Source organism: Cryptomeria japonica, chromosome 7 (assembly GCF_030272615.1).
Source record: "Cryptomeria japonica chromosome 7, Sugi_1.0, whole genome shotgun sequence".
Lineage (NCBI taxonomy): Eukaryota > Viridiplantae > Streptophyta > Pinopsida > Cupressales > Cupressaceae > Cryptomeria > Cryptomeria japonica.
The window spans coordinates 85,724,602-85,750,290 of NC_081411.1; the positions used below are offsets into that span (position 1 = coordinate 85,724,602).

General features: G+C 37.4%; 1 protein-coding gene across 8 annotated transcripts in view; it reads left to right on the plus strand.

Moving 5' to 3' along the window:
• Positions 1-540: 540 nt before the first annotated feature.
• Positions 541-25,689, plus strand: part of LOC131041478 (protein PLASTID TRANSCRIPTIONALLY ACTIVE 12, chloroplastic) — a 123,380-nt gene continuing 98,231 nt past the window's right edge. For 2 of the 8 annotated variants that reach the window (XM_057974591.2, XM_057974587.2), the window contains exon 1: positions 541-685. The gene's annotated coding sequence lies outside the window, so the exon portion shown is untranslated. Of the gene's footprint in view, positions 765-25,689 lie in introns of all 8 variants that reach the window. The other 6 variants (XM_057974589.2, XM_057974592.2, XM_057974585.2 and 3 more) reach the window with 4 other exon arrangements.

A 25,689-nucleotide genomic window follows, 5' to 3' on the forward strand; every position in this document is an offset into this window, starting at 1 on the left:
CATCTCTCCACATTTTTTAGTGTAAGTATGTCTTTTGAAAAAAAAATGTATTCACAATCTAGTCCTCCCAATTTAAAATTAGTTTAGAAAATATGACTATTACTTATTAACTTGTATACCAACAACTTGAATTGAACACCACTAAACTTATATGTAAAGACAAACCCTAATTCATTAGTACAACATACCATGGCAAAAGAGTAATCACATCTTTACATTTGCTTGCATTTACACTTGTACACTATCAATTCATCTATTAAGCATATAAAAACATCAATTTAAAATCAAACCACTTTTTAACATCCCATTTTCAATTATATTTACAATTTTAATTAATATTTAATCTTATTCTTATTGATTGTTTTATCATTACTTAAATCTAAACAAATCAATATAACATTTTTTATTTACTTACAATTAAATTTTGAATTATCATAACATCTAATTGTATCAATCAAAATCAATAAAAAAAATGAACGAAGGCGATCATATCTAATATTTATTTTGAAAGTCTACACATATCCATATGATCCTTAAATATTTTTCTTTTACCTTTTTTCGAATTTTCTTTTGTATCCCATCTTATTCACTCTCATAGCCTGCTCTTATCCAACGGCTTATGAGGGCTGTTGGGCAATTCAATTACCAAGTACAATAGCGAAGGGTTTTAGGAAGTTTTCTGAATGTAAGCAGTTCTTTATCCTTCTTGCCTCTAAAATATAAAATTACAATCTCAAAATTGCAGGGTTCAGCGGTGAGAAATGGTGCGTACTTTGTTGCTTTTCACATCTTTTCAAATGGGAAATAACATTGTTATTCATACTTTCTTAATAGCCAGGCAATCTATATAATTGCTAGATTACATTTTTTCCAAAACAAACGGGAAATTCATCACAGAAAAGAGTCGTTGCAGATATCTTTTCTGAAAATCTCTTCTCTGTTTTTCTTTTTCAGTTTAGGAAGCAAAGTAATTTTTTTTGGTTATGGCATGGATATTCATCGCGATATAATTCCGAATACATTGTAGACAGACTGTATCAGAAAATGGGTTTGACAGAGGAATACAACTATACTTAATTTTCTGCTAAGGCTCAGTAGCACTATTTTCAGCTAGAGTCAATCCGAGCTTCCGGACGCAGTTGACTCTGCGTTTGAAGACGTAGGGCAATCGATGCCTATGCCTGTTTCGAACTAGTTTTGTCCTGTTTGATAGTGGGCCTACCTATAGTATCGAGATTGTGCTTGGTATAATCATTTTGGGCTCAGACTCGGCTTAGTAAAAGGGAAAATAAACTTGGCAAAAATAAAGGAAAACTAAATCAAAATCGCATCAAAGAGCCAACAAAGGTCCTTTATGCTGCAATTCGGTTTTACCCTTGTGGCTCTTAAAGAAGAGAAAGTTGGGTGTAAAACATCAGGAATGACGGCAGTTGTAAAGCTTGAGTACTTCTTTTCTGCTTTATTTTTGTGTTTGTTATTTTGTTGATTGAGACAAGTCTCTTTATTTGAGTCCACTGGCCATGTCACAGCTTCCTTGGCTTGGGACTCGAGTTATGTTGAGACTTGTAGCAGAGTCCCAAAGTTTTAGCTGCCTACCTTAATATGGTAAAGTTAGCATCCGTGGCTTCAAACCCTGGTCTTATTCACGACATTTCTTGATCTTTGCCAATGGTTGAGGTCCCATGAGCAATCTCTTATTTTATTTTCTTTTTGTCCTTTTTAAATGTAAATCAGAATGCACGATATATATCTTTGTTCTAGGAACAAACATAAGAAACTAACTAGAAAATTAAGCCACTCATCAAAATCATGATTCTAAAGAAGATACAACAGGATACACTGATGCCCACTGTTAGTGTTTTAATTTGCCACTTTTATGAAAAATGCAAAACGGAGTACAATGCATGGTACAAATTTTCTTTAAATTATGATGGGAAGCTCCCTAAGACCTAACTAAACCTAAAATTAATTCACAAAGATGCACATTGTACAAATTACCTTTGAGGTTTGCATTGAATGTAAATATTTATTTTGACTATTGTTTTGTCGTAGATGTGGTGCCAAATTACCAATATTTAAGGCTATACCAAATTTTTCAGATTTAAAGACGACTAATCACACAAGCACAAACAAACGCAACTTCCTACTAGTTAAATCAGAGCATGATATTTAGCTGCAAACAAAGTTTAGATTGAATAACACTGATGGATATTGACTTCTAAGTTCTAGCTAAATTGGAGAGCAAAACTCTACATAACAATAAATGATTAAATTGATGAACATCAAACGAGTTCAGAAGATAAATTGCTAAGGCACTACAGAAAGTTGTCACTTTAATGAACAATGGGCATCAACACAAACTTTGACTAAGTTACTCAATTCAATTTACTTGATAGAATTACAAACATGGATTTAACAATTACTGGATAATTTTTGTAGCATAAGCTTGACATTCAATATCCTTTACTTCACATGCAAACAGGGTGACTTGACTTCAACCCTCAAATGATGATTTTTGTAATGTAGGTCTGCTCTCTGATTCTCTCCTTCTACAATGTGGTTAAAACCCATGTTTATAGACTTTTAGTAGTAGCTTCTAGGAATGAGAATAATAATTAAATAGTGCTGTACTATAAAACAAAGAGGAAGCAAAATCCTTAAAATTGCTTGAAATAGAACACTTTTTACTTAAAATATATCTGTGATAATGAATAGTTGAGATTTTTTGTTTGTGTGCTTTTACAACTCTTGATTTGGTTGCTAAATTTTGGTTTTGAGTGACATTTTCTAAAAATGGTAGAATTTTGTCCCGTAAAAAATTATGATGAATCTGGATGCATTTTTATGATCTATTTTTCATGTTTTTAATTGTTTCAAACTAGCCATGCCATGCCATGCCATGTGTAAGGTGCAATTTAACCCCTTGTCAAAATTTAGGAAGCTTCTGCCATAATAGGTGCAGTTATGAACAAGTTATTGTAATGTCCCACCCCTAGTGGAACACTGGAATCTGAAACTGAGTAACCTGCTTGCGAGTTTTAATTCATTAAACTATGTTCTCCTGTTATTTGGTGGTCTTTTAGAGCTAGACAGAAGTTGCAAAATATGTGTTTTCTATGATTTGTTTTGAAGTTTTTGAAAGAGTGATAAATACTTTCTTTTACAACAATGAAGCAAACTGAAAACTAAATTGAAAATTACATTCAAGCTTGTCTTTGTATCAGATTTCTATTGAAGATGAGTACATTAAGCACTTTGATATGAGTGCTATTACAAAGCCAATGAAGTCTTAAAAACACTAACTACATACCCGTTAGCTTGATGTAGATAAAGTAAACTTGAAAGGTAGCACACAACCAAGGTGCACACTCAGAAAATGAGGTGCTTACTGTTGTTTTTAGATCAGACTGATAGCAATAACCAGAAATAACACAATGAACACACAGAACACAAGAGTACCTTGAGAAAACCTCCCTCTTGGAGATGAAAAACCCAGCAACAAAATCTCAACTTGTATTAGGCAAGAATCAGACTGTGTCTTTACAATTTTGCTTCAACACTTGAAGCAATATGAACAACAGAATATAACTTTACACTAAGGCACACGGTAGTGTGAACAACACCATGAAAATCTGAGTTATAACAAACTTATCTGCAATTATCCTTGACTGAGAATGATGCCCTAATCAGAGAACACAATTCGCTGATTAAGGAGACCTGTAGCAGACCATGAATAAGGTTTGTTGTTCAAGCACAGATTCACTGACCTGGGAGATGCGTTCCCTGCCCTTGGATAAGTTCATTGATCTTGATAATGCAATTCACTGTCTTGGATAAATTCGCTGCTGAAGGAGGATGTAATTCACTGACTTGATGTGTGTATTGATGCATGAATGAACCTTGCATATATATGTGCCTTGATCTCATTGTACACCTCATGTCGGCCTTGCAAATAATAACAATAATATGCTTGGCGCCCATTATAGGGTCAGCCCTATAAGCATTTACAAGTTACATGTTTAACATAGGGTCAGCCCTATTCACACTTACAAGTTACATTTGCACATTACAAGTTTCATCGGCCATTATAGGGCCAGACCAAAATACAAGTTACATATTGATTTTTGCACATTATTGTGACTAAGGCCAATAGGCCAATTAGTCACCCATATGCTAGGTCAGCCCTAGAAGGAATCCGACCTAGCTACAAAAATCAACACTTACCTCAGAAAAAGACTCACAGAGATTAGAAATATAATCCTTTCCTCTTCAAATCAATAACATATGATGGTCTGCTGAAGGCAATAATGATGGAATATATAAACTGTACTTTCCCCTTGAGATGGGGTTTGTTGTGAGCTCCAAATCCTTGGATGGGACGGCTTTCTAATGGACTGATTTTTATGTCTTTAAATAACCTTTAGACTGCTGCAACCTTCCAAAAATTGTCTGCTGTATTGGGATGATTGTGTGACAATAAGGAACTGATGGGAAAGAAGTTTATTTTGGTATTAACCTTGCACAAGGAGAAGAGTGGGTTGGCTAGGCACACAAGCACCTCACTCAGCCAAGCCAATCCACAAATAACTTCAAACTGCTGTTCCAAATACCACTAAAGATTGTTGTATGGTATTCAACATTTAGACAAAGTGTTGCTGGTGACAAACACAATAACTATGGTGCTGAAAATTGTATTTCTTGAGCTCCCTCTACCTTGAAATTGTATGGCCACACAAGCAAATAGGTGGCTTCAGATTTGCTACAACTTATCCAACTTTGATGTGCAAAGGAAACTTCTAAAAATGAAGCTTCTCCTCACACCCTTGGCTGGTCTTTCACAGCTGTAGATGTGCAAACAATGGAGGTTTCTGTCTCCAAAGTTCTCAAAACCCTAGGGTTGCCAAGCTCCTCAAAGGAGACATGAAAGAGAAATGATATCCAAAAACCTGAATAGAAATGAGCCTCCAATGACCTTTAAAAACCTTCTCTCAAGTTGCCCCAATTAGGGTTGGAATCCTAACACCTCAATCGAATTAATGAATTAAATAATAGTTACTTTATCCTCATAATAATTGTCTCACTTAGGACATACACTTTATGCTATATGTTTTCTCCACTTATACAAACCTTTTATCTCTCTTACCCATTCACTCTCTCACTAGGAATAGGTGCATAGGAAAGGTGAAACTTAATATTATTAATATGTTTTGAGTGACCCAAGGAGAGATTACAAAGTAATATGCATCAACTTTAATATCTCTTTTAATTTGCTTTTTTTTTCTCTCTCCTAATGGACCCCTGACAAGGAAGCACTTCACTCTCTCTCTAGACTCATGTATGTCTTTGAAGGAGATATTCTAGGGTTTAATGCAGTTTTCGACTGACGACTTGGAGATAACAATACTGTCAACTAATTCCACCCATGTTTACTCTAAAGTGCCCTCTGAAATAGAAGAAAATCGCCAGTGCAGTGTCCTCTGCCTGTCCTTATTAGTCTACGAGGACTTCGTTAATAGATTGATCCTGATCTGTTGATTCAAGCTAAGAAGGGGACATTACAATTATATCGCTTAAAAATTGCAAAATCCATTGCAGTTTCTTTTGTTAATAGTTTAACGGTTAACCCACTTTGTTGCAAATTTTTGATAATCTTGAAATGATAATTGATTATTTGACGTTTTAAGTAATTAAGGAGAGGAATACTTATTATATAGAAAATTACAAGACAATCATTTCATAACAGAAACAATTGAGAATAGAAACAAGAAAGACAGAAAAGAAATTTCCTAAAACTAACTAAAGATGAAAGACATAAATGGAAGTTTCTAGATGTTAACTAAATGACTAAGATGACCATTATATCAATATTTCAATATTATTTTAATACTCTCCCTTAATGGTCATTCTACTAACTACCCTACAAAATATGTGACATAATTTGCAGGTCATTTGGTCATGAATTCACAAAAGGCTGCCCCCTTCTCCTCAGAATACTCTGCGACACGAGTCTACTGTTGAGACCCTTCCTAGTTTTGCAATTTTTTTGGATATGACCAAGTTTACCATAATCCTTCTACCTCAATTCTTCCAACATGATGTTGGGTAATAAAGGCATCCCTCTCGCTATTTAGAGATACAAAAATCAGCTTCTCAAAACTTACACAAAAAGCCCATCATGATTTTTTTTGGAAAATAATAGAAAACCTAGAAAACAACAACACCCTTAATGATTTTTTGTGGAAAAAATAAAAAAACCCTCCTGCAAAGGAAGAACCCATGATTTTTATGTGAAAAAATCTTGCAAAAATCGAATAGTGAAACAATGATTTTTGAAGAGAAAACCATGCAAAACCCTCCATTGTTTTTTTGTGGAGAAAAACGTACAAAACCCCCTAGTCTATTCAAAAACTTGTGGTCATCACAAGTAGTTAATAGAAATAAAAACTCCCTGAATTTTGTGGAAAAAATAAGCAAAACCCTTCCATGGTTTTTTGTGGAAAATTAAAAGAAACAAAAAACCCATGAATTATTTTACTAATTTTTTTTGCCAAAAAAAGAACCTAAGTGTTGATGTGTTTTTTATGCAATATGCAACACAGAATAAAATACTAAGTATTTTATCCTCTCTTGAACAAAATCTCCTCTTATGCTAAACTTCGTGATCATAGGAGGTGACTTCAAGGTTCCAAATGTTAGGTCTTGATGTGCTCTTGGATAGACTTAGTGTTATGATGTGATTTGTTGGAATCACAAGGGGACTTACGTTGAATCTTGAATGCTTGAATGTTGCTGGAATGTGGGAATTTACTTAACTAAAAAAATGACAAAAGATATAGGGTTTTCATGTTGATTTTAAGCAATCAGATGTTAATTTTAAGTAATCAGATTATAACAGACTGTAGATGAACAGTAAGGGCAATGAAAACACAAGACGAGACACACCAATACCCTGGGAAAACCTCCCTCTTGGAGGTGAAAAACCCAGCCACCAAAATATGATATGTATTATCTCAAATGTAGGCAATTACAAGGCAACGAACTTATCTCAGATTGCTATCCAATCAGCAAGTTAGCAAAACAATGGAGGTTGCAACTCTTATCAACAACAAATGACTAAGGAAGATCAGCAGCAAATGTCTAAGGGAGACTGAACTAGATTCGCACAAGGAGAGGCCTCATCAAGTTCGCATGATGATCTTGACAACTTCGCCACACAATCGCCACACAATCAGCCTTGATTAATTCGCACAATAGGCTTGAACAAGTTCGCACAAGAAAGAGAGAATTTGCCAATATTGAAGAGCAGAATACATTCGTAGAAGATGATGGTGATAATGACTTCATTTGCTGTTAGTTTTATATCCAACCTTTAGGCACCAATACCCCAAGTCGACTTGCATATTTATTTATTTAAATTACATTGTCATTTTACAATTTACATTTGCCTTCACGTTACATGTTTGGGTCCAGCCCAAAGTTACATTTACTTGCCTCCACGTTACATGTTTGGGTCCAGCCCAAAAATAAATTTATTTGCCTCCACGTTACATGTGTATTTTAATTGTCATTGACAACATTAAAATGCAATGGATAGGTATCCGAGCTAGCTACTATTTCAACACTCCCTCTTAGCTAGTGAGGATATCTGCCACTTGTCATGATCCATTCATGACTTTCATCTTGCATTGGCCGCAAGAATGAATGTATAAGCTCCATAGAGTATACCTGCAACGAAACACATAAATATCATGAACTCATTTCATGATGTCCATCTTGCATTGCCCGCAGAGGATGGATCCACCTTGCATTGCCCACAGAAGGTGGAAGAGGTTTTACACCTCAGCCTTCTCCTAGAGAAGGATACAATGTCACCTTGCATTGCCCGCAGAGGGTGGAGGATGCAAACTAAATTGCATCGCTAAGATTGAGACTCCCTCTCAATCAATGCTGTGTTCTCCACAATTCCAAGCTTCTCTCTGAAGTACTCAAACTTCACTCGAGCTAGAGGCTTGGTGAGAACATCTGAAACTTGTTCATCAATGCTGATATATTTCAGCTGGATGGCACCTCTTTGTGCCATATCATGAACATAGTGATAATGAGTTTCCACATGTTTTGACTTGTCATGAAACACGAGATTATTAGACATTTTGATACAACTCTAATTATCACAATAAATAACAGTGGATTCCCAAGATTGTCCAAACAACCCAGCAAGAAGTTTGCGAAGCCAAACTGCTTCTCTAGTTGCCATGCTTGAAGCAATGTATTCAGCTTCTGCAGTACTCAATGCAACTAAGGACTGTTTCCTATTGGCCCAAGAGATCATAGCGGAACCCACGCTGAAACAAATTTCTGAAGTGCTTTTCCTATCAATAACACCTCCAGCCCAATCATAATCAGAGTAGCCTTCCAAATTGATCACTGTGTTGATTGGATACTTCAGTCCATAGCCAATTGTTCCACGCAAGTATCTCAGGATGTGCTTGGCTGCCACCGAGTGAACATGCTTTGGCTGGTTCATGAATTGGCTAAGTGCACTTACTGCATAACAAATATCTGGTCTAGTGTTAACTAGATACATCAAGGATCCAATCAATTGCCTATACTCTGAAGGATCTGTAAAATCAGAACTAGCTGCAAAAATACTCAACTTCTTCAAGTTAGTTTCCATAGGAGTAGACATAGGTTTACAATCCATCATATCAAATCTTTTCAATATATCAATAGTATATTTTCCTTGACTTGGAATAATTTCATTAGGTCTTTGCCACACTTCTAACCCTATAAAGTAATGCATTAGGCCTAGATCCTTCATTTCAAATTCAGTAGCTAATTCTTTCTTACGCCTAATGATGAGGCTATCTTCACTAGTTAGAAATAAATCATCCACATATAAAACTAGAATTAGCATTTTACCATTAAATACTTTAAAGTAAATGTTAGGATCAACATCATTCTTACAAAACCCTAAACTAATCACGTACTTATCAATTCTTTCATACCAATCTCAAGGAGATTGCTTGAGGCCGTAGAGAGCTTTCTTTAGTCTGCACACATGAGTTTCTCTATTATGAATCTCATAATCTTCAGGTTGTTCAATATAGACTTCTTTGTCAATAACACCATTAAGGAAAGCAGTCTTTACATCCATTTGATGTAACTTCCAACCTTTGGCTGCAACAATAGCTATAATAGTTCTAATGGAAGTATATCTAGCAACATGAGTAAATGTTTCTTCATAATCTATGCCTTCCTTTTGAAAAAAACCACGAGCTACAAATCTAGCTTTGTATTTCTCTATACTACCATCAGTAACATGTTTAATTTTAAACAACCATTTGGAAGAAACAACAGACTTACCTTTAGGTCTAGGCACAATATCGCAGACATCATTCTTGATGATGGATTAATACTCTTCGTCCATAGCTAATTTCCATGCTTGTTGGTTCATAGCTTCTTCTATGCTGGATGGTTCAGTCTCAATGATGTTGCACATCATTGCAACATAGTTGGAGAACTTCTGAGGTCTCTTACTTTCTCTGAAAGTGCCACTAGGAGCTGCAAACTTTTCTGTATCTTGGATTGTGCTCTTAACCCAAAGTGGCATTTTCTTGCTAACTGTAATATCTCTAGGTCCATCAGTTGGATCCAGAGGCTCAGGAGAATCATCATGCTCAATAGGTTCAGGAGGCTCAATAGGCTCCCTCTGAATCTCAGGGTTAGTATCAATATCCATATTTTGATTATCATTAACTTCTTTATCATAATCAATAAGAGAACCTTTAGATTTCTTGAAAGCAATATTTTCTTCAAAGGTGACATCCCTACTTACCTCAATATACCTTTGACCGGGAATGTAGATGCGAAATGCCTTGGAAGATTCACTATATCCAACAAGGATACCCTTCTTCCTGGAAGGCTCTAACTTAATCCTCTTTTCCTTTGACACATGAACATAGACAAGACTTCCAAAGATCCTAAGGTGACTGATATCTGGTTTGACTCCAGTGAAAGCTTCCTTGGGGGTTATGTTCTTCAGGATACGGTGAGGGCATCTATTTTGAATGTACACTGTAGTCTTGGATGCTTCGGCCCATAAGAAGGTCTGCAGGTCCTGATCGTGAATCATAGTTTTGGTTGCTTCAACAATGGCTCTATTCTTTTGTCCAACTACACCATTTTGTTGAGGATTGTAGGGGACGCAAAACTCCCTCTTAATTCCTGTCTCTACATAGAAGTCATTGAAGCCACTTGAGGTGTATTCACCTCCATTGTCAGATCTTAACACTTTAATCCTTTTACTAGACATATTTTCAGCTAGGGCTTTAAATTCTTTGAACCTACTTAGTACTTCATCAGATTTTTTAGATTTTAGAAAGTAAATCCAAGTCTTTCTAGAAAAATCATCTATAAATGTAACATAGTATAGAAATCCACTAGGTGAAGGAACAAACATAGGTCCACATAAATCAGAATGAACAAGTGCTAATTTTTTTTTAGCTCTACTTTCACTTTTATGAAATGGACTTTTAGTGTTCTTACCTAATGCACAACCTTTGCAAGTATCATCATGAAATTGACTAAGTTTAGGCATACCTTTAACCATCTTTTCAAGTGAAGGAAGTGCCTGATAGTGAAGATGGTCGAGCCTTCTATGCCATAACTCGCTAGATTCAGAAGCTTCATGAATGAGTGCTCGAATGGGGTTAGCTGAAAGCCTATACAAACTATCATATCTATTTCAATAACATGAGTAGATTTAATACTGGATTTCTTAGGCCATGCAAGTACTTTAGCCTCAGAAAATGCTATTTGATAACCTTTATCTGCTAGGGCAGAAATAGAAATTAAATTCCTCTTAATTCTAGGAACAAATAAAATATCACTAAGATGCAAGGACATGCTAGATTCTAAATTTAAAGAAGTGCTACCAAAACCTCTCACCGAATACTGAGCATCATCACCAATTACCACATGAAGGTTGGACTCTTTCTCCATCAAGTCTGAGAGATGCTCTCGATATCCCGTGATGTGTCTAGATGCACCACTGTCTATCAACCAAGTGTTACCATCGGTTGGCACATTGCTGGACAAGGCATAAATGAAGAGGTAGTTTTCATTATCCTCTGAGTTTGCAACTTCATTTAGGTTGGCCTCTCCTTGCATGGGCGGATTTTGACATTCTTTAGCATAATGTCCAAACTTGTCGCATTTGAAGCAATGGACATGTGAAAGATCCCTTGGCTTCTTCCTTGAATTGTAAGCAGGAGGTCTGAAGTCTATCTCTTTTGAAGTTGTTCTTCTTCCAATGGCCTCCCTTTCTTTTAACATGTTGAGATGCAAGTACATGTTGATCTCCTCCATGAGTGTCTTTATGCTTTCCTCTGGCAGCAAGGCGTGACTCCTCTTGAATGCAATCTGACCAGAGGTGATCAAAGGAAGGAAATCAGCTCTTTCACTTATGCTTTGAATGAATGGATCCCAAGAGTCAGGAAGACCATTCAAAGCAATCATGACAATATCTTTGTCAACAACTTCACTTCCAATGGCACTGAGCTGGTCCTTTAATTCTGAAATTTTCATGAAGAAGGACATGACTGAATCTCCTTTGCTCATTTTGACTTGAAGAAGTTGCTGCCTCAATGTAATTGTTCGGTTGATGTTGTTGATCTCATATATCCCTTCTAGATGTTTAAACATCTCTCGGGCTATCTTCAATTTGGAGATAATTGGAACAAGATGATCCTTCATGGAATCAATAAGGAACTTCTTTGCCTTGAGAGCATTCTTCTTGAATTGCTTTAGCTCTTCCAGATCCGAAGGTTCAGTCAGATCCTTATCTTCCACAAACTGTAACAGCTCTAATTCTTCAAGAGCAAGGACACGAACCTTCCATGATGTGAAATTGAGGGCACCTTCAAGTCTGTCCTCTACTTTCAGATCTGTAACCATCTTGCAAAACTAAAACCGCAAATTGAAAGTGAAGGACAAATAATAATTTGATTATTTAGAATGAACCTAAAGCTCTGATACTATGTTGATTTTAAGCAATCAGATGTTAATTTTAAGTAATCAGATTATAACAGATTGTAGATGAACAGTAACAACAATGAAAACACAAGACAAGACACACCAATACCCTGGGAAAACCTCCCTCTTGGAGGTGAAAAACCCAGCCACCAAAATGCAATATGTATCGTCTCAAATGTAGGCAATTACAAGGCAACAAACTTATCTCAGATTGCTGTCCAATCAGCAACTTAGCAGAACAATGGAGGTTGCAGCTCTTATCAACAGCAGATGACTAAGGAAGATCAGCAGCAGATGTCTAAGGGAGACTGGACCAGATTCGCACAAGGAGAGGCCTCATCAAGTTCGCATGATGATCTTGACAACTTCGCCACACAATCAGCCTTGATGAATTCGCACAATAGGCTTGAACAAATTCGCACAAGAAAGAGAGAATTCACCAATATTGAAGAGCAGAATACATTCGTAGAAGATGATGGTGATAATGACTTCATTTGCTGTTAGTTTTATATCCAACCTTTTGGCCCCAATACCCCAAGTCGGCTTGCATATGTTTTTTTAAATTACATTGTCATTTTACGATTTACATTTGCCTTCACGTTACATGTTTGGGTCCAGCCCAAAGTTACATTTACTTGCCTCCACGTTACATGTTTGGGTCCAGCCCAAAAATACATTTATTTGCCTCCACGTTACATGTGTATTTTAATTGTCATTGACAACATTAAAATGCAATGGACAGGTATCTGAGCTAGCTACCATGAAATCAAGTGCATCACCCTATTGAATTCTCTCTCCATGCAGTGGGATGCTTGATCTCATCATCCCTTATGAGTGCTGCCTTTCTTTGCAATGGAAGTTCTCCTATCCGTTGCCTTGCATGAGCTTGAAACTTGGAGTACTCCAATGTATTGAATGGTGTGATCTTGATTTTGTAAGCGAGCTGATGAGCCTTCACCTTTCCTTTCCATATGCTTTGCCAGCTTAAGCATTCTGCTCTGATCTCATTCCTGTTAGACCTGCCTTCAAAACAAACAAGAGAAGCATCTAATTTGATATAGTCAGGTTTCTCAGATCTCTTAGTCTGAAATGCATTCTAAGTGTTTTAATCTTTTGATTTTGTGCCTGATACTGATTTTAGTAATTTGAACTTGTTTCAAGATCTGATTCATGTCGGATTTTACTTTATTTCAGGTCTGAGACTTCACCTTTTGTGCCTGATTTTGAGTTGAATTTCTGATTTGAACTACTTCAGCTGTTAGGTGTGGATTTAGGCATCACGAGAGTTACCTTAAGACTGATGGGGGATTTGGGATACCATAGGTAGCTGATATGAAGGCAGCTCGGAGATCCTACCCTTAACTGGAAGTTCGGACTTTCCAAGGGTCACTAACTGGAAAGGGTCGGACTTTTAGGGTGTCACTGACAATGCTTGCAATAAGTTCGGGTTTTTGAGATCCCACTAACAGTGGATGCATGAAATGACCCTGTCCTTTCTGCACTCTAAATCTCAGTTTGTGAGGTTTGTCATTTTGTCAAACAACTAGCATGCATTCTCCTTAAGGCTGTTTCTGAGTTTTTTCTTAGTGTCCAGGGGTTTAGTTTGTAAAGAGAGTTGAATACAATGACTAATAGTTAATAATGACAAGGTGAAAGATAATAGTCATATGCCTTTCTTATTTCGAAACTGATTCCAAACTGGAAACATGAAAATCACAGTTTGAGGCAACAAGACACATAAGTTTTGCTTCAAGAAACTTGGTACAGGTCTGGTAATGTTATTACCCTCCCTTTTTAAATAACATTTCTTTCAAGATATTGCATTTAAAAGTCAATGCTTGACATACCCCTTTTGGCAGCAACGTAGTGATGACTTACAACCTTCAATATCAGCAGTGGGCATACAAACCCCTAGTCTGTAATGTCCCTTGCCAATTCTGATATAAATTTCAGACTTTTGACCCCTTGGAGAATTTCGTCAGACACTTGGCATATGTCTGATTTGAGTACTTCAGACTTGTCTTGTCATCATAAACTTCGTTTTAACATTAAAGGTGACTTGCAAACCATAGAACAATGATCTAGGATGATAATGCAACTATAATTCCTAATGTTTGAATTCAATAGCATGGATTGGTAAGCAGAAATAAAGATTACAGCAGACTGTAAATAAGACAAACAGTTTGCATGCACCATATGACAATGTCTAGATGAGATGCAACCTTGTAACTCCTTTATTTAGAATCAAATAGGCTTATTACATTCACTCAACAAGTGCCCAAACATCTAATAATTAAGTACTGATTTTCAGATTGTCTGAAGATACATGGCAGCCATTAATACATGCATACTACTGAAATACAATGAAATTATGATGCCAATTGAACCTGGTAGGAATCGCCTCAGCCTGGGATTGAAGAAGCAAGCAGTATCCTTGTTTCTGGAGCCCTCCTAATGCCAAATCGAACTGTTCTTTAAATCGCCTTGCTGCAGATGTAGATGATAATATCTAATAAACAACAGCTCCAATGTCTCCTTTTAGGCATCAAATATCAACGATATCCTCCTCCAAAGTGGGCGCCCCTATCAAAGAATGAAATCGATGCTCCTAGATGGAGTTATGAGCAAAATCGAGGTGCATAGAGGGACTGGTCGAATTTGTCTCAGACCTGAAAATGTGCAGTTCTCTCCACAATTTAGCCTCCAATAAGCCTCCAATAGAATCGCCTAGCCTTCAAATAAAAATCGATGCACATACATGCCAAATGAAGAGCTGAAATCACCACAACCCAATAGCTGAAGACTCAACAAAATCGTCCACCATGAACTGATATAAAAACTCCAATTATCTCAATATGAAGAACTGAACGTTCCTCACTCTCAAGGCAACCTTTTGGATGATCTTTCACCTCCTCAGTTATGCAGATCAAAGGGAGGTATTGTTCCCTAAGACCAAATCTGCAGACAACCCTTGGCTCCACAACCACAATACAAAGAAGATAACAAACAATTGATGATCAACCATGTATTACCCTCTTCTATTTATTCTTTTCATAACTCATCATAAGATTCCTTCTAGAAGATTGGGTTAGGTACACTTTATTATTTTTTTTATTACACTTGTTATTTTTAATGCACTTTTAAAAATATTATTTCATTATTATTAAAGTGCACACATTTTGTGATACGTGTTATCCCCTTATATTGCCATAAAACCAAATAGAAATGATATGTGAAGCCACCATTCTCCGCCAAGTCGACCCCCTAATCAACTCCTTGGCCTACGAGGGTCAATTATAGACTAACCTCGTGAATGTCCACGTGCTAAGGAGAAGGGGACATTACAGGGCGATTCATTTGTAGACAATTAGAAGTTGATTTTTGTGGAGTATTCAAAGGTATATCAGACTGAGATAAAAAATCATGGCAGGCAGCTTTCCCTTCGATTTTACTTGTAAGTCCTCTAATTGGCATCGAATCTCAGCTATTAGGACAGCGCTACACGTGTCAAGGAAGGATGATTATTTTAGAAGGAGAATGAAGGACTTGCAGCCACCAAATCATCATTATATCAGACCTCAGTTGCAGCAGCAGGGGTAATTCATGAAGGAGGTTGAACTGTCACATTGGAGGCACCTTTAACCTTGAAATTGCTTGCATCTACCAAGCGCTTTATCCCAGGTTCAATTGCAAATTGAATTTTCATTGAAATTCTCAGTTTGGGTGCATGAGTTCATAACTGTCATATGTCTTCAGAAATCTGAAAATAAACAGGAGTCTGATTATAGCCCAGTCAATTGTTATGTCTCTTTTGATCATTATATAAATAAGAAGGAAGGAGAATTGATTGCATTCTATATATGTTCTTTTGTAAGGATGTTGGACAACTGTTTGACATAATGTCAGTTACCTGATTGTTCATGATTGAGAGTCTATTTTGATATGGATGCATCTCTAGGAAATTGTTTATGCATTCTTGGTGATTATTCAATCAATACAAGTCCCTGTTAATAGTTAAAATCAGTCAAAACATGTGTTGAAAGACTTTCCTATCAAACTAAAAATCTTGTCAGCCTAACACACAGTTTCAGAACAGCATAACACGCAGTCTTGGCAGCAAATATTCCTTGTTCTCAGTCATTATAGGACGGGATATTATAGCTATTGAAGGACTGATTATAGTATGAATTTTGCAGAGATGACAAACTATGTGGTGTCGATCTTATATCAATGATGTCTGATCTTGACTATCAAATTGCCAGTGCCGATCCTGTGAGGTTATTGCCAATTGCAAGATATCTGATATGGATAATCAGGATCGTAGTGAGGAATGAGCATATTGTCGCTATCTGATGTAATGATGCCGTTGATGGTTATATGACTCCGATCAACCTTGCTAAAGGATGAATTTGGATATCAAATAATGGAATGCCAAGACTCTGAAATGTATCACGTAAATGTCAATATTGGAATCCCAGAGTGCGACAGAATGTTGTCGGAGATGTATGATATTGTCTCGGAATGTCGACATGATGGCTCTGTGAATTTGTTGCTCTAGGAACAATATGGAATCGCTGTTCGCTCCTTCAATATAGAGATCGATTGCAGTATAGCGAATTGCAGCTAGGGTGCAAAATGCAGATGATAGTCTCTCTCATGTGGAACCAACTTTGGCATTTGTCCTACAATGCGATTGTGTTGTGGTCTTAAATAATGAATTGGGATTTACTGCCAAAGATATTAAGGGTCTTTGTGATGTTGGGAATTCAACAAAGAAAGGTTCTAGTGCTGGTTATATTGGACATAAAGGCATTGGCTTTAAATCAGTTTTTGGTGTGACAGATGCACCGGAGATTCATTTCAATGGTTTTAATGTGAAATTTGATGTAAGGGAGAACTTGGTTTCATTTTGCCAACCCTTGTAGCTCCTCTTAGCAATCTGTTGACGTGGATGAAATCGCATTGCTGCAAACTCCATACGGCCAACGCAGAATAGAATAGCCGACTGATTATCCTACTCTCTCTTGAGATAAGGAAGTCTCTAATGCTGTTTTCTAAGTTTGATCAAAGGAGACTACCTCAAGGTTTCTTTTGTCAGGTCTTGACTGTGGGATCTCTCAGTGGCTTGATGTGTTTATGCTAGAAACACAAGGGGGACTTACGTTTAAGTGGCAACAAGCTAGTCTGTTGTGATTCTCGAATTACGCAATAAAGAACAAAAGGAAAGGGTGAGGAGATCTAAAACTAACAACACGGGTATGCGGGTAGACGGATTCAACATAACCAATTCCTGTTTGGCCAGAATAGCTCACAACCTTGCAGGAACGGTGCAATCTTCAAAGGAACTTGGAAGATTTTCAGATTGGAGACGCACGGCTAAGCACCCAATTCTGGCGCAGCTCAGACGAACACCTGCAATTGAACTAAGCACAATCGAAGGCTCAGGTTAACCACACAAAAGGATACACAATCAGCATATCCTCAGAGGTATGAGCCTGAATCTATCAAATACCTGCACACCCAAAATAGAAAGATCTATCTAAAATGCTGAAAGAAACCATGCAAACAGGATGAAAACAGGACAATAAACACCAAATCAATGTTTATATATTGATTTCAACTGCCTATTACAACACTTTCTGCAGCATCTCTATGCTACTGCTAAGATCTAACCTATTCTAACTCTAAAATCTAACTATCTAACCATCTCACTATCTAACAATCTCTCAATCTCTAACAATCTAACCCTTTACAGAAGAAAGGCCTCTGCCTTTTATAGATATTACAATTTTGAATCAGAGGCCAGGATGGATTGCATCCAAGGGTCCTGATCTGTCTTCTAGAAGCTGACAGCCTTGACCAATGCTGAATTAATTCTCAGTTATCCAACCAGCAACTATCTCAACTACCTGCCACTATTTGGCTTTAATTCAAGCCTATCCAATTTTCTTGGTGGTTGGGAATAGTTATCCACAAAAATATCTTGCACGGGACCCATAGGCAGTTTACAATAAAGCAATTTCAGCTTTAAAACTGAATTTCTGGACTTAAATCCAACTGTGTGCTTTTTGAGAATGCATAAACTTGCAGCATTCAGAGTGTTCTTTGGTCTGTGGTCCTGGTGGTGGACTTCATCTTTGTTCAGTGGCACGGTTCCCAATGTTCGGTTGTTCTTGCGTTCTTGCATCTTTTCTTTTCCAATCTTCAGCGCCTGGCCTTGAATTGCGATCCTTCTTGATTTGCATTTCAGGTCTTTCTCCTGGTTCTTCGATGACGTCCTGCGATCAACCAATTTCACTTAATTAAATCAATTTGAACAATTAAATAATTTAATTTAACAAACATTAAATTTAATTACGACGTCTGGCTTGAGAAGCTCTTTGCGAGATGTATCTTGAAAATGCTTCTCTTTTTCTTCGATTGTGAAATCTGATCCTTGGTCTTTTACTTCTGCGTATTTTACCTTTGGAGTCTTGGACGTTTCAAATGGGTTTATGGCGCGATTCTGGAGGTTTGAAGAGCTTCTGCAGATTCTAAAACTCTAACTCTCATGCTTTTCTGGTAAATTTCGGAGAACGGAGGGCACCTTTGAAATTTGTAAAAACTTTGGACCTTTTGGCGTTCTTTGCAAATTCGGAGCATTTGAACTTTTGAATTTTCAAAACCTTTCACTTTTGGCTCATGGGTCCGAAGTTTGAGGACTTAAGGCGAATTTCGGACCTTCGCCATCCTTTTGCAAATTTCGGAGCTTACATATATTTCGCAAAAATTGCGATTTTCAAACATTTCGCCCCTAGGGTCTGAAAATGGACACTTAAGTGTATTTTCAGAGCTTTTCACGTTTTTGGCGAACTCTCATTTTCAGAGCTAAACCACCTTTTGCAATATAAGTGAACTTCGGACCTAAACATGTTTACAAAATCGGAGTTTGAAGGCGTTTTACAAATTTTTGAGTTTTAAAATTTCGGGGCTGGGGTCCAAAAATGGGTGTCCAAGGCAAACTTCGGATCTGGAGGAGCTTTGTAGGATTTCGCACCTTTATACCTTTTTTTCGATTTCGCCCCATGGTCCGAAAATGGACACTTTAAACGATTTTCGGGGCTTGAAGCGCTTTTGGTAAATTTTGGATCTAAAACGCGTTTTTTTTTTTTGTGTTTCCTAAACTCGAGGCACTTTCCATTTACCTCCGAGGGTCCGAAAATGAGGGCGCTTAAGTGGTTTTCGGACCTTGCAACATATTTTGCAAAATCGCATTTTTCACTTTTCGGACCTAAAAACGCGTTTGGAAATTTAGAAGAAACTTCGAATTTCGGCCCTACGGTCCGAAATTGGTGCTTTAAGTGAAATTCGGACCTGAAGGCACGTTTGCAACATTTCACTTTTTCGGACCTCCTGCCAGTTTTATCAACTTTTTCACTTTTTGGCCCAGGGTCCGAAATTGGACAACTTAAGTGATTTTCGGACTTTCGGACCTCGAAACACTTTTTGCGATTTTGTCATATTTAGAAATTTCGGCCCTAGGGTCCGAAAATGATGTTTAAAGTGAATTTCGGACCTTGAGGGTCGTTTGGCAACTTTTAACTTCTTCAACTTTTGGCTGCTGGGTCCGAAATTGAGCATATGGAATATAACATTGTTTCTCCTTTCTTATACTTTAAGTTATATTCCATATATACTTTCAGGATGTTTGAGAGTGGTTTCGGCCCTCTAGGAGTTATATTGCAAATTCTAGTTTTTGGAGGTTTCCTCAGTTTTTAGAGTTAGCCAAATTTCAGGATCAGGAAATTCCAGACTTAGCCAAATTTCAGGGCATTTGGAGACCAAGATGACATTCCCGACTCCATCACTCACCAACTTGATCCTTCATATCCCCTTCCTCTTTCGCAAAGACAGAAAGGCACAAAACCGGGGGGTCCCTGTCCAAGACGGGGATGGGTGTGCGATTCGCACAACACAATCTTCACTCAATAAGTAAGGAGCTACTCGATGGAAATAATGAATTAGATGATTCTGTTTGGAAAACCTGCATTGCCCTTCCTTTCAAAGGTTTGTTTCCGAAGGGGATAGGAATAAGGTCTTGGGTGTCGAAATTTGCTGACCTTCATCCATCACTATTATTTGTTTCTTCATCAAAAAAAAATTAAGGATAGTGTGACAAATTCCTTAATATAACTGGTCTTGGCAATGGTCTTGTAAAAGTTTCACATGGTAAAGAGAGTACCACTTGGCTTATGGCAAGTCATAAACTGAATGCTAGTAGTCTGTGACCGGGTGTACAAATTACTGAAATTGCTATGGCCTTCCCATTAAATGAGGAGCAAAGTGGATAGTACAGGCCATGCCTTGAAAATCAACCATTGTTTGCATTTCTTCCATTGCGGGCATATGGTTTGAAATTTATACTTCAAGGCGACTTTATTTTGCCATCTTCAAGAGAAGAGGTTGATGGAGATAGTGCCTGGAATCAATGGTTGCTTTCAGAGTTTCCAGATCTTTTTGTCAGGGCGACAGTCTCTTTCAGGGATCTTCCATGTTATCAAAGTAACTTGGGAAAAGCTTTTACGCTTTATATGAGATTTGTCCCATTGATTGGGGAAGTCTTGGGATTTTTCTCTCCACTTCCAGGAATGATTCTTTCCAAGTTAAGGGCTTCTTCATGCTTACCTTTAGAGAGCAAGGATATTTCATGGTCCATCCCGTGCAAGGTGCTAAGGGGTTGGAGTGATTAGTTACGCATGCTTTTACTGGATGACTTACTGAATCATCTTGGTCTTGGTTACCTACATAGAGATGTTCATTTGACTGATCCATTAGCAAATGCTTTAGGTGTTCATGCATATGGACCAAGAACTTTAATTGAGATGTTGAAATCACTTTGCAATAATAGGGATGACTTAAGAGACTTGGGCTTGAATTGGTTAGGCTCCTTGCTTGCTGCTCTTTATGATTGCTTGAGGCATTGACCTGATGAACCTAATGTCTACTTTGAAGTGAAACAAGAATCTGACTACCTTAGTGATCTCTGTATGATTCCATTCATTCCACTTTCAGATGGATCATATTCATCACTTGTAGAAGGTGCTATCTGGTTACCCTGTGACTGTACTGAAGCTGGAATTGATGCACACGTCATGAAAAAAAATAAAAATTCCCAAAGTTGTATTCAGAGATAAGAACTGTACATTCTTCTCTCCCCATCAACTGTAGGTGATATAATGGTCAAGGATGATTCAGATATGATTGTACGCATGCTACGATATGTTGGTGTTGGCCAGTTATTGGTGCATGAAGTTGTGATGGCACATATCTTACAAGGTATTTATAAGTATGCAACTCTACGTGCCAAGACAACAAAATCAAATGAGAGGCAACACAGATGGATCCTAGACTAGAGTCGATTATAGAAAGGATGCTAGACAAATGCATTTTGGATGGCAAGTTTCAAAAGGCTTTGGAAATTGCACTTGAATGCAGAAGGCTTGATAAGCAATCATGAAAAGTGATAATGTTTCTGAAATGCTATCTTATTGCATCTGTGTTTCTCAAACATTTGTTAGTAGAAGAGAGTACCGATGTAAGGAAAAGAAGAACGATGCATTAGGAATGCTGCCGAGGCATTTGTGTAGGTGATGGTAGCATCTAGGAGTACAAAGCAAAGTTGAGACAAGAGGGCTCTCCCAGTAAGAGGGAGCAGACTGCAAGGGGATTTTATTCTAATCTCAGGATGGTCATATTCCTGTCTGGTCTAGGGCTCGATCTTATGACTATAGGTCCAAGGTGGTCTTGGATCTTGCACTTTCAGCCGTATGTGGATCATACTAGATGGTGAGGGTCTCATGGAGCAAGATATCTTCCATGGTTGGGACCACGTGAGTAGGGTATGCTTCTGTGATAGAGGGAGCAGCTAGAGGATTTGCTTCAGTTGACTTCCAAGAATCTTGGTCATATTGGGTCAGAGGGAGTAGACCATGTCGAGATGGTTTCTCTAGTAATCAAGAAATTGTAGCAGTCAGAGGATTATGATTCATGGGATGGAGTTTCATGTGTGTAGGCTGAAAAGCCTTTATGCTGACACCTAGGTCAAGATATTCTTGAATAGATGGATACTTGGTGAGCTTGGGATTCACCAAGAGTGATGTAGACTCCAACCTTGTATTTCATGTGGAGATCAAGTATCACTATGTTAGAGACATGGTGGAAAGGAATGCTATTCAATTGAGATACATTAGTATTAATGAGGAGACGACATACAGTCTCATCAAGTCTCTCTCCAGGTTAAAGTTTGTATACTTTCGAAATAAGCTTGGTATGGTGGAGAATGAAGCCCTAGCTGAGATTGAGTCTCAACATCATTGATCTATTTATATTTCATACTAATGCATTTTTTCTCTTTGAGAGAGAAGTTTAAAGTGTAAGCTCTTGTTAATGCATTTCTCTTTGACAGAGATTTGAGGTGAAAGCCCTTATTTTCACCCTCTTGGATGAGCCATTGTGGATCCACCCTCTGGGATGAGTTATGGTGGATGTCATGTGTGTGACTCCATGACAACATCACGTGAGAGAGTCCGTGATGATTTTCTTGTACTTGTGTGTTCACCCTTTGGGATGAGCCATGGTGAATATCATTGTGAGGTGAGGATCTTACAATGATGAACACTCGTGCATTTTACCATCATTGTGAGGTGATGATCTCACAATAATGGTTTATATCATGGTGAGGTGATATCTATCCTTACACCATCCATGGGAGAAGCGATGATGGTTGATATCACGGTGAGGTGATATCTTTCCTTTCCACATATGGGAGTAGCCATTGTGGTCAAACATCATGATGAGGTGATATGCTATCACGATGAGATGATAAGCTTCTTTCATACACATAAGTGTAGTCATTGTGTTGGTCATCATGATGAGGTGATGTGACTTGTAGACATCTAGAAGGATTCCTCCCTAGCTAAGAGGGAGCGTTGATGTATAACTTTGGTCGGATCCTCAAGGGTCAACTTAGCTATTAAATGTGTGAGTGGCCTATCGGCCTTACACATTTACAAAAATCTGATTTAATATTAATAATTGTCAACCTTGTATTTGCATCCCACCATCCTAGGATTATGAAACACCTATTAATGATATAATCATTATCTATCAAAAGACGTGATTAATTAAATACAACTGCTCCTTGTGAAGAGGCGTGTTATTCAATATGAAGCCGATTTTGTGAAAGAGACGTGTTGGTTGAAGACCTCTACGCATGGGTATAAAGATTGGTTTGATCTCCCTTCATAATCATCATTCATACAAGCATATCGGATATAGATTACCTTCAGCAGTTCGTATCATCTACAACAAGAAGATTCACACTCCTCCATTAGCGATTCATATTGTGTATCTCCATCAAGGCTATCTACAACAATTTGAGGATCTTCAAGGTAGATCGTAGAATATAGAAGGTGGATTTATCAGCATAGATTGATATGTAGTAGTGCAAATTCCTTACTGTTGTCTAGGGTAATCTTATATCATCACTTAGCTTTAAAGAGTGAAGCAACTTCTTGTTAAGACTCTTGTCTTATTGAAGGAATAAATATCTACTTTGTTGCTGGGTTTTTCACCTTCAAGAGGAAGGTTTTCCCTGGGTAATCTTTGTGCAAGTGTTTAAATTCTTGTCTATCTAATCTGGTCACTGAAATTTAATAGTGTGGATCACAAATTAGATTTCAAATAAATGAGAAGGACTTGGAATAAGGATGAAAAGTTACAGAGGCAGGTCAAGTAAGCACTCCTATGGTGATAGGTTGTAAGTTAAGTAAAGATGATGAGTCTCTAGATGCTAATCAAACATTTTACAGGTCTATGATAGGAAGCTTGTTATATGTTACAGCTACTAGACCCGACATTATGCAATCTGTTGGTTATGTTGCTAGATCTCAGGCCACTCCTAAGGATAATCATGTTCATATAGTTAAAAGGATTTTTAAGCATCTTAAGTGTACTATGGATTATGGGTTATGGTATCCTAAAGGTAATGATTTTACACTCACAACTTATACAGATGTAGATTAGGGTGGCTCGGTTGATGATAGAAAGAGCACAAGTGGAGGTGCATTCTTTCTAGGTAGTTGTCTTGTATCATGGTTGAACAAGAAGCTATCTTCTACTTCATTATCTATAGCTGAAGCGGAGTACATTGCAACAATGTCTTTTTGTACACAAGTCCTATGGATGAAACAAACATCGAAAGATATTAAGGTAGAGTATGATCATCCTATATCTATTTTTTGTGATATCATGAGTGCTATGGACATTTCTAAGAATCTAGTTTTGCACTCTAGGACTAAACATATTGTTATCAAATACCATTTTCTGCGAGAACAAGTTAGTAATCAACATGTTAAGCTGGAATATATTTCTGCTCAAGAGCAGATTGTAGATTTGTTTACTAAGCCGTTATCAAAGGAAGCATTTGAATGCTTGAGGAAGAAGTTGGGTGTGATTTCACTCCATCATTGAAGTGCTGTTTTACCTTAGGGGGAGTTTTCATTGCTATATTCTATTAGCCCCATTTTAGTTATGTTGGTTGATATCAATCATTGATGTCAAAGGGGGAGGTAGTAATTTAGGGATAGCAACATTGTTTCAAAGCAGTTTTGGTTTTAGGTTGTGTTGACGTGTATTTTGTACACTATCAAACACAGAATAAAATACCTAAAGGTACCTTATCCTCTCCTGAGTAAAGTTTCCGAATGCTGAAGATATCGCGAAAAGGATCAATCGGAGAAACTTCAAGGTTCTTGTATGTAGGGTCTCTACGTGTGGATAAGCTCTCTGTGGTATGATGTGATTTGCTGGAATCACAAGGGGACTTACATTTGATGATTGAATGTCTGATCTGCTTTGAATATTGCTGGAACACAGGCTCTTACTAGCTTTGATTTGAAAAAAAGAAAAAAGACGAGGGTGAGGAAAGGATCTAATCCTAATACTAAGAATGTAGGAGCAATGATTGATCTTTGATGAAATTCTAAGTCTTGTTTTGACATCGTAGGACCATCTCCACAAGGCTAGTGCGATCTTCGAAGCAAAGCTTTATGATGTTCAAATCATCACTGCAGGCATAGACACCATCAAGCTGATGCATATCAATGAAGAAGCGACAATTGAAGTTAAGCTTAAGTTGAATGATTCCAGTTGACTACACAAGGCAAGTCTGCAATCAACAAACTGCTAGTAGTATGGATATGCGAATTTCACCATCAATCAAGCACATTTCTTCCACTCATCTAATAACATGAAATCAAATATGAGAAGTATAAAGACCATGCAAATTGTCGAATCGACCCATAAATTTCACCATTTCTTCAATGAAGTTTTACAAGTCTCTTACAACAACATCTTGGCAACAATCTTTGCCTTCTCTCTCTACTCTACTCTAATTGCTATTCTAATCACCTTCTAACTTCTCTCTATTCACTAACTCCCTTGTATTATTTCTATCTATCTGCTTCTGTTAATTGCTTCCTATATTTCACCCTTTACAAAATGAAATGCCAGGGCTTATATAGTGCCCACAATACAATTCGATGGCTAAGATCAATTTGAGATCAATGGTCAGGATTCAATAATAAAAACCCTAATTAGGGTTTGTTACAACCATTA